The sequence below is a fragment of the Rutidosis leptorrhynchoides genome, chromosome 1 (genome assembly GCF_046630445.1).
Source record: "Rutidosis leptorrhynchoides isolate AG116_Rl617_1_P2 chromosome 1, CSIRO_AGI_Rlap_v1, whole genome shotgun sequence".
NCBI lineage: Eukaryota > Viridiplantae > Streptophyta > Magnoliopsida > Asterales > Asteraceae > Rutidosis > Rutidosis leptorrhynchoides.
The window spans coordinates 389,108,456-389,118,951 of NC_092333.1; positions in this window are offsets into that span (position 1 = coordinate 389,108,456).

A 10,496-nucleotide genomic window follows, 5' to 3' on the forward strand; every position below is an offset into this window, starting at 1 on the left:
CGTGACCATTTTTTTTTCAGATTTTATATTGTTTTTGGATTTTTCATGGTTTACCAATTAAAGCAAAAATACACACAAATTACCTAACAATTACAAACTTTACAAAATCAATTTTTAACGAGTCGTTTTCTCGACTCATCCCCATGCTCATGTGTCTTTCGGGTAGAGAGTGAGGTCCTCCCTCTCGGTGTTATCGAATGCCTCGTGATACAATTTTAATCTATGACCATTCACCTTAAAGCTTCTACCCTCATTATCTAACAATTCCACGTGTCCGGCCGGAAAAGCTTTCTTTACCACGAATGGACCGGACCATCGTGACCTAAGCTTTCCGGCGGAGAATTTGAACTTAGATTGAAATAACAAAACTTTATCGCCCGGTTCAAATTCTTTTCTCATCTTTAAATGCGCATCATGCCATAACTTCGTTTTCTCCTTATAAATACGCGAATTCTCATAAGCATGGTTTCGCAATTCCTCAAGTTCATGAATTTTCAAAAACCGATGTTCTCCCGCTTCCTTAAGGTCCGTATTACAATGTTTAAGTGCCCAATACGCCTTATGCTCCACTTCAACCGGCAAATGACACGCTTTTCCATAAACGAGATGGAATGGTGTGGTACCAATGGGCATTTTATATGCAGTTCGAAATTCCCATAGCGCGTCATTCAACTTCCGGTTCCAAATCTTAGGATTGTTTTTCACCGTTCTTTCAAGAATGCGTTTTAGTGTGCGGTTAGTATTCTCAACTTGGCCACTCGTTTGAGGGTGGTAAGCCGTGGAGAAACGGTGGGTTACTTCATACTTCTTGAGCACCTTCTCGAGTAGTTGATTTGAAAAGTGCGTACCGCGATCACTAATCAAGGCCTTTGGAAGCCCGAAACGCGAAAAGAGATTTTTAAGGAAGTCAACGGCGACTCTTGCATCATTAGTAGGCAAAGCTTTGGCCTCGGCCCACTTTGACTCGTAGTCAACCACCACAAGGATGTATTTGCATTTATTGGATGCGGGAAAGGGTCCCATGAAATCAATCCCCCAAATGTCAAATATCTCACAAACTTGAATACTCGTTTGGGGCATCTCATCTATTTTGGAGATGTTTCCCGCCCTTTGGCAAGCGTCACGAGTTTTGATAAAGGCACTAGCATCTTTGAAAATGGTAGGCCAATAGAATCCCGAATCGAAGATTTTCTTAGCCGTATAATTAGCTCCAAGATGCCCACCAGTGGGTCCTTGGTGACAATGCTCTAGAATTTGTTGAGCTTCTTTCCCATAAACACAACGACGAATCACTTGATCCACCCCAATTCGAAAAAGATGCGGGGCATCCCAAAAGTAAAACTTAATATCCGCAAAGAATTTCTTCTTTTGTTGGTAAGTTAAACCTTTGGAAAGAATGCCCGCGGCTAGATAATTAGCAATATCGGCGAACCAAGGAGTTTCGAATTCAATTTTGATACCCATAAGGGACTCATCGGGGAATGTATCATGAATGTCCGATTCATTGAGTTCCTCTAGGTTTGGATTTTCAAGACGGGATAAATGATCCGCGGCTAAATTTTTGGCAACCTTTTTATCCTTGATCTCAATGTCAAATTCTTGGAGAAGAAGAATCCAACGAATGAGTCTAGGCTTAGCATCTTGTTTAGAGAACAAGTACTTAAGGGCCGAATGATCGGTGTAAACGACCGTTTTAGACAACACCAAATATGACCTAAATTTATCAAACGCAAAGACGACCGCAAGGAGCTCCTTTTCCGTGGTGGTATAATTTAATTGAGCCCCCGTAAGTGTCTTACTCGCGTAATAAATAGGTTTAAAGTGATTAACGTGGCGTTGACCTAAAACCGCGCCTAGCGTGAAATCACTAGCATCACACATAAGCTCGAAAGGTTGAGAGCAATCGGGGGATACCATGATAGGAGTGTGTGTGAGCTTCTCTTTTAAGAAATTGAAAGCGTTCTCACATTCGATATTAAAGTCAAAAGGAACGTCCTTCTCAAGGAGTTTAGTCAATGGTCGGGCAATCTTAGAAAAGTCCTTAATGAACCATCTATAGAATCCGGCATGACCAAGAAAACTACGAATGGCTTTAACATTTGTAGGTTTGGGAAGGCCTGAAATAACATCAATTTTGGCCTTATCAACCTCAATACCTGCACGAGAGATTTTGTGCCCTAAGACAATGCCTTCCTTCACCATGAAGTGGCATTTTTCCCAGTTAAGAACAAGGTTTGATTCCTCGCATCTTTTGAGCACTTTTTCGAGGTTAGCAAGACACGAATCGAAAGAGTCTCCAAAGACAGAAAAATCATCCATGAAAACTTCCATGAAGTCCTCGATCATGTCATGAAAGATGGCGACTATACACCTTTGAAAGGTGCTCGGGGCATTGCATAGCCCGAATGGCATTCGCCGATAAGCAAAGGTACCGAAAGGACAAGTAAATGTGGTTTTATCTTGGTCCTTCTGATCAATGGGGATTTGGAAGTAGCCTGAAAATCCATCTAGGAAGCAATAGAACTCCCTTCCCGCTAAATGCTTAAGCATTTGATCAATAAATGAAAGCGGGAAGTGGTCCTTCCTAGTGGCGTCGTTCAAACGACGATAATCTATACAAACTCTCCATCCCGTGATGGTACGAGTAGGGACAAGTTAATCCTTCTCGTTGAGAACAACAGTCGTGCCTCCCTTTTTGGGCACAACTTGAACAGGGCTTACCCACGGGCTGTCCGAGATGGGATAAATTAACCCAGCATCGAGCAATTTAACCACCTCTTTTTTAACGACCTCTTTCATATTCGGGTTTAGACGACGTTGCCTTTGTACCATGGGTTTAAAATCATCTTCCATTAGGATTCGATGAGTACAAAAGGCCGGATTGATGCCCGGTATGTCCAAGGTTTTCCAAGCTATTGCCCTTTTATAGGATTTAAGAACGGAAACCAACCGACCCTTTTGGTCGCCGGTAAGTTTCGAAGAAATAATAACCGGAAACTGGGACGTACCTTGAAGATAAGCATATTCCATGTGAGGTGGAAGCTCCTTAAGATCCAAGGTGGGCGGTTCTTCGAGAGATGTTTTGATACAGAATTCATTTTTCAACCGGATAGTTTCAAATGATTCCGATTCTTTAAGCTCTTCCTCTTTAAGTAATTCCTCCAACTCAACTTCCGGGTCGAAGTCACCGTTGACTTCACCCATCATGATTACATACGACGTGTCTACACTTAACAATTCATGAAAATCATGCTCAACACAATCGTCAATAACATCAATAGCAAAACATTCATCATCGGTTGAAATAGGGTGTCTCATGGCTTTATTAATGTGACAAATCACCCTCTCATTCCCAACACCTAAGCTAAGTTGTTCTTTTTGAACGTGGATGATAGCATCCGCGGTGTTAAGGAATGGTCGACCTAGAATAATGGGCACCTTAGTGTCCTCTCTCATCTCTAAGATCACGAAATCAACTGGGAATACAAGTGACTCAACCTTTACCAATATGTCCTCGGCTATTCCAATGGGGGTATCAAAAGAGTGGTTCGCTAAGCGAATCCCCATTCTTGTAGGTTTCAAGTCTCCTAAGCCAAGTTTAAGATATAACGAATATGGCATAAGGTTAAAACTAGCACCTAAGTCGGCAAGTGCATCATACACTTCCGAATTACCCATAGCGCAAGGAATAAGAAAACTACCCGGGTCGCCCAATTTTGGAGGCATCTTACTCTTTTTCAATATGGCCGAACATTCCTTATGGAGGAATGCGGCGGATACCTCATGGTACTTACCTTTCTTGGAGATAAGATCTTTGAGAAACTTCCCATAGTTAGGCATCCCCTGGAGTACTTCCGCGAGTGGCATGTTCACGCTAATCTGTTTAATCATGTTTGCAAATTTCTGATATTGACTAGCGAGATTATCCTTTTTCAATGCTTTCGGGTAAGGAATTGGTTCTTTGTATTCCTTCAACGGCGGTGATTTAGTTATGATCTCCGGCGGATCATCTTCCTTTTTCTCTTCGTCAGGCGACTTTTCTAACTCGGGCTCTTCCTCCTTTTGCTCCTCATTAATAGGTACCTGCAAAACATTAGAAGAAATAATAGGAGAAGACTTCGGAGTCTCCTTATTAATAACCAAACCACTTCGAGTGGTTATAGCATTCACGTGCTCATTCCTAGCCGGCATCTTGTTGTTGGGATTAGATTGCGTATTAGCTGGGAGAGCACCCGGTGGTCTCTCCGATAAAGATTGAGCAATACGCCCTACATCCCGTTCCAAGTTCTGAATCGAAGCCTGCTGATTTCTAACTTGCTGTTTTGTAGATTCCCCATCTTGCCTCAAAGCAGTGATACTTTCATCCGTTTTTATAATAAAACCCCGTAGCAACTCCTCCAAAGGAGGCATCTTATTCTGTGGCTGCTGAACTGGTGGCACAGGCTGCTGGAAATTCCTAGGTGGTGCTTGCTGATTTCTGCTATTAAACCCAGGCGGCCTGTACGGATATACCTTCTGATTGCCCTGATAAACCGGATTACCACTCTGATAATTGTTACCGCCCATGTTATTCGCCTGATTGAAAAACTGTCTCCCACCCAGAAATTCACTAAGGGCAAAATCACCCTTCTTAACGTAACCCTGATAATTAGCCTGTCCCTCCATTGATGCTTGATCACAATCTTTGGTAAGATGCGTTCCTTGGCATAATTCACAACCCACCTTCATAGCGTGCATCTCTTTAGTCATCGACTCCATCTGTCTCTTAAAAGTCGCAAGTTGAGCCTTAACTGCAGCAAGCTCGTCACTAGTTTCGGTACTAGCAACATAAGAAGAGCGAGAAAGATCTAATTTTTGATGCCAATCATACGAATGCGTGGCAGTATCTGAGATGATTAAGCGTCATCCGGAGTCTTTTTCATCAAAGAACCACCTGCAGCAATATCAAGTTCTTTCCTTGTCGACACATTAACACCTTTGTAGAAAATTTGGACCTTATTGAAGTTGTTCAACCCGTGTTGAGGAAAATTACGTAACATTTTTCCGAACCGTGTCCATGCATCATAAAGTGTCTCATGTGGCTTCTGAACAAAGTGATTAATTTCGGTCTGCAGTTGAGCGGCCTTTGCAGCTGGAAAGAAACGTTGCAAAAACTTATCTTCCATTGTAGCCCAACTATCAATTTCACCCTCAGGCAATGAGTCTAACCAATCCTTGGCGTCATCTTTCAAAGACCAAGGAAAAACCCTCAAATAGATAACTGTCTCCGCGATATTTGCAATCTTGAACAAGTTGCAAATGCTTTTAAAGGAACGAAGATGCTCGAATGCATCCTCCTTCGGTGTACCTCTGAATTGACATTGGTGAGTTATCATATTAAGAATCTATCCCTTGAATTCAAAATCTGTAGTGACTGGTGGTTTCCTGATGGCGTGTCCGTTACCAGCCCTTGTGGCTTTCATCAATGCTTCCATAGTCTGTCCTGCTGCTCCTTCAGCCATGTTAACTTCTTCCTTAATATACTCAAAATCTGGAATATAAAAAGGAAACTCAGCGAAATCCTCGGCGATTTCCTGTTCTTCTTTAGCTTTGCTGCGTGTGTAGTAAACTCTAGACGGTTCCAGAGTTATTGGTACCTAACCTGCGATCACAACACAACAAAACCGCGCGTAAAATCAAACAAAAATAACAAAACAGAAAAATAACTTTTACAAGAATTGCTTCTCACAAAAGGATCGAATAATCAAAAGCTTAACCAAATTCCCAATAATTACACCTCTCCCTGGCAGCGGCGCCAAAAAGTTGATGTGTAATTTTGTACTCTAAATTATTAGCTAAATACCTAACGATTATCACACAATACAGGCAACTATAACCAGTTCGTGTAGTAATTAAATAAGTATTTGACCAATTCGTTCCACAGAGAGCAGGTAATTGAAAACTTGAACTATTAATTATTCTAAGATTTAAAAAGGGAAGTTTTGTTGTAAAACTGATTAAACGCGAAAGCAAATTAAACTTAACTCAATAAGAAGCAAACGTATCCACTTAGATTCAATTCCCTAGGCTAGGATTGATCGTTTAAACCCGTTAATTAAACAATTACAATGATGTGACACTGTATTTATCTGTCGATTCCTACAGTTTAAGACTAGCAACCTAAGTATAAATGTCGTTAACCTAGAGTTACTAACCAATTCACAATGATATTACTCAAGATTATAATCTAACTTAGGTTGGTTTGGTGTCCCTTACAACCTCACAATTATTGCAACTAATTTCAAGCTCAACCACTATACGATTAATTTTATTATCGGTGTCCCTCATAAAATCTCACGTATTCCTAAATTATTCACATTCAATAATCTAGTAAAAGCTATTAATCAATTTAACTGTCGTTAGTTAATCAATAACTTTCGTGATCTAACAATCAATAAGCTTTAATAACGGTGGATCTTAGCTAGACATAAATTTATGTAATTTTAATTAATTGTGGTTAACCAAAAGATCGCAATCCATCACCTAGATTCATGCATCTAAGTGAATACTAAATATTTAGCTACTCATGGTAAAGCAAAGAACAAATAAATAAGAAGAACAATTAAACATAATCATTGAATTAATTAAAAGCAAATAAAGTAAATTTGTAATCAAAACTAACCAAGAATGATATTGTGGCTTAAACCCTTGTAAAATAGTGAAGAAAGACAAAGAAATTCGTAACTAAAGTTGCTGTAGGCTAAAGTTCGGAATAAAAACTGCATACCCTAAATTGGGGTAAAATTCGTCTTTTTATAGAAGCAGGGAAAACAACTGAAACCGACTCTGGTCGCGATCCGCGACATCCCATCGCGATCCACGACAACCTCATCGCGATACGCGATGACCAGGACGCGACAAAGTCACTTAAAACGCGACAAAATGGTCAGAATGCCCTTTTTTCCATGTCGTGTTCTGATGCACTTCATCACGTATCATTATGACCAAAATGCGATAAACTTCATCCTGAAGTGATGGAAACTAATTTTTTCACCCGAGGCACGTTTATCTTCTACTCTAACTTCGTTTTGGCTATATCTTCAATAAAATCAACAATAATGAGCCAACGAACCATATCTTGACACTTTCTTCATTTTAAACTCAAATAACTCGATATCTTAATCAAAGTCTTCAAAATACCAATAATTGGAACAAGATAACGCCCAAAATATATGTATGAAAATGGCGTTATCAAGGAGGGTGATAGTTATAGTGGTGGTTCGTGAGCTCAACAGTAACAGAGATAATTACCTTGAGGCTGCCATTTGGTGATGCAACAGTGTATGTGTGTGGGTTTTATTGGTTTCGGGTTGTCTTCAATTATAAACAGAACCCAGCTGTATTATGGCAGGAGGGATGAAGAAGAGAAAAGAAGAAATATAGAAAGTGATGGTAGTTCTTCATGGTCTCAGTTCCACAGGAGTTGTAACAAGTGGTGGTGGTTTTATGGTTATAAACGAACCAAGAATAGCAACAAGAAAATCGTGAGGTTGCAGTTGTGATGATGATTTATTCATGAATGAAACAAGAAAATGGTGATGATTATTGAGGGTGTCGGGAGGATGTGGGTTTTAGATGGCGAAGGTTCCCGGTGGTGATTATTGTAAGGTGTTAAATTTAATAGAATTTCTGAATAGAAATTTTTGAATAATACGAACGTAGGTTTCTTTTCTTTTTCTCTCCCTCTATCTGTATTAAAGTATAGGTTTTGGTAAAGTGTCAATGAACTTACTGGAATCCATAAGTTTTAACTAATCTTTGTTGTGTAGTGTGATTTGGTTGTCGAGAAATTCAATCAGAAACAGGAATTGAAGAATGATATTAAGTCGACCTTTAACAGAATTTGTTGGTTTATGAGACTAATTTGGACTTGATTTGTACTTGATTGCATATATAAAACAATTTATAAACAGATTGATAGTAATGGGTAACAAGATCGTACGTTATCACTTTTATATAATTAATAATAAATATAAATATTTATATAATGATACTTGTATTAATAATGGTAATAATAATATTATTAATGATAATAGTAGTAATACTAATTTTAACAATATGATAATAATAATAATATTAATAATTATACTATAACAACTATTTTAACTTATAAATTAAATTTAATATAATAATATTACAATTTATTAATTATATCTAGTTTTCTAATTATATAATATATATAGTAAATTTTATATAGATTTCATACATATCTAATTATAGATTCTTTTTAAATTTTACTTAATTATTTTGTATCTTTATTTTATGTATTTAATTCTAATATTTAAATTATATTTTATAATTTCAAAATATTATATATAACTACTTTTATATATATACCTATTTATTTATAAACAATCGTTCGTGAATCGTCGAAATTGGTCGAAGGTAGTTGAACACATGATCATAGTTCCAAAATTTTCTAGACTCAACATTATAGACTTTGCTTATCGTGTCAGAACATATAAAGATCAAGTTTAAATTTGGTCGAAAATTCCCGGGTCGTCACAGTACCTACCCGTTAAAGAAATTTCGTCCCAAAATTTGGGTGTGGTTGTCATGGCTAACAATAAAAATGTTTTCATTACGAATATGATTTAATAACTAGAGTTTTATAGTGTTTGATTAGAATAATTAAATTACTCGGAGCGTATAAGAGAAACTATTGCAAAAGATTTGAATAGAGATTCGCCTTCGCTTTTGACGTAGTCAGGGTTGAATTCCGAAATTCAAGGGGATAAAGAAAATCTTCAAAATCTATAAGATCCGATTCTTCAGGATTTAAGGGAATTAGGATCTCCTTACTTAAATGCGGTCATCTGTTTTGATTTCTTTATCAGATATTTCACTATAAATTAACTTCTTTCGTTCCACTACTTTTACCATTCCCATACTCAATTTCTAAATTCAAAAGATTGTGAATATGCTTAATCCAGTTCTAATCCTTGTCCTTATCCTTACTATCACAACAATCATTCTCATTTTCCAACTTCCACCGGAGGAATCTGTTTTCTTCTTCTTCGCCCTTGGAGTTATAGTGTTTTTAATTCTCACGTGTCTTTATGTTGCAATAAACATTGATATACACGGTTTGTAATTTCCGTGTTTTTTTTATATATATATTTTGAAGCTCTATGGTTATGTTTTCTCTTCCCGACTTCAAGTCAAGCGAAAAATGGTCCAGAATTTGTAGATATAGAGTTTCGAATGATTATAATGTTTTAAGCAGGAAGGAACGTGATAGCACGATTTGATTTTCAAATTTATCAACATCACGGAAGGTAGAAACATCAAGAATACATTTTCTTGATATGTTCAGAAGTTAAGTAGAATGAAAGAGTTATGTAACATGGTACATGATGACGTTATGATCTGTGAATCATCATGTTCCAATAGAACTTCTAGCATGACTTACTGTAATATAATCACATTGGCCAAGTGTCATTATATTATACTAACCCATGCTTCAATTTGCAACACTTCTCCACAATTCATTCATAATTTATACTTAGATTTTTACAGAAGTTTCTAATATAATGGAATACCGAAAAACACGAAGAGGTATATAATTTCGGACAAGAATATTTATGAAAATATCTTCAGAAATATCGAAGATATTTATGATGATATTTTGGGATTTCTAAGTTCGAAGACTGATGGAGAAAATTTTCCGCAAGATATTAACGTGACTTCGGAGCAAGATTTTCTCTAAAGATTTCATCGGATCCAGAATTACCTGAATTCTTTGAATATAGGGTTTGGTCCTTCTATTTGTCCTTGGTCTCCTTCATGGTTAGCTCAATCCGATTTTTAGTACCAAATTTTCTATCGAGCGTTCCCAACACTCCATTATTTATCATCAAACTCTTGGCCATTTAGGCCATCTACAATTTTACTATTTCTTCTGCATTTAATGCAGCCATATCTGAATCGTCGGTTATCAATCCGAGGTGGTTTCAAGAGAATTATGTTTTTAGATGATTAAACGTTGATCGTAATATGGTGGAATAGAAAAGGTTCTCCGGTACAATAAATGCGTATGCATATATATTCAGGTTATAATAAGGTTGTTTCGAACGAAAAGTCGAAGTTGGTTTACTGGAGCTGGGACAAAATTGGCTAATTTGGAAAAGATTTGCAATGTTATTTATGGTAATAACAATGTCAAAGGAGCTAGGACAGGTACGTGTTAAACGTTTACTCAGATTTCGAGTGTTTGCAAGTGCGTAACTATATGCATAAATCTTTCCTTCTATAGATAGAGTGCGGTTGGTTCATCCTCTCGATTGAGGTGTTTTTCAAGAATCATGAAAGGTTTGAACGCAGATTGTAATCGTCAAGATACAAATGAAGTTTAAGATGAAATCAAGTGGCAAACTTGAAGAATTGTTTAGTTTCATATTTTATAATCAATATTTTAATTCATTTTAGTCGTTCAATGTTAGTAGTCCACAGTCGAT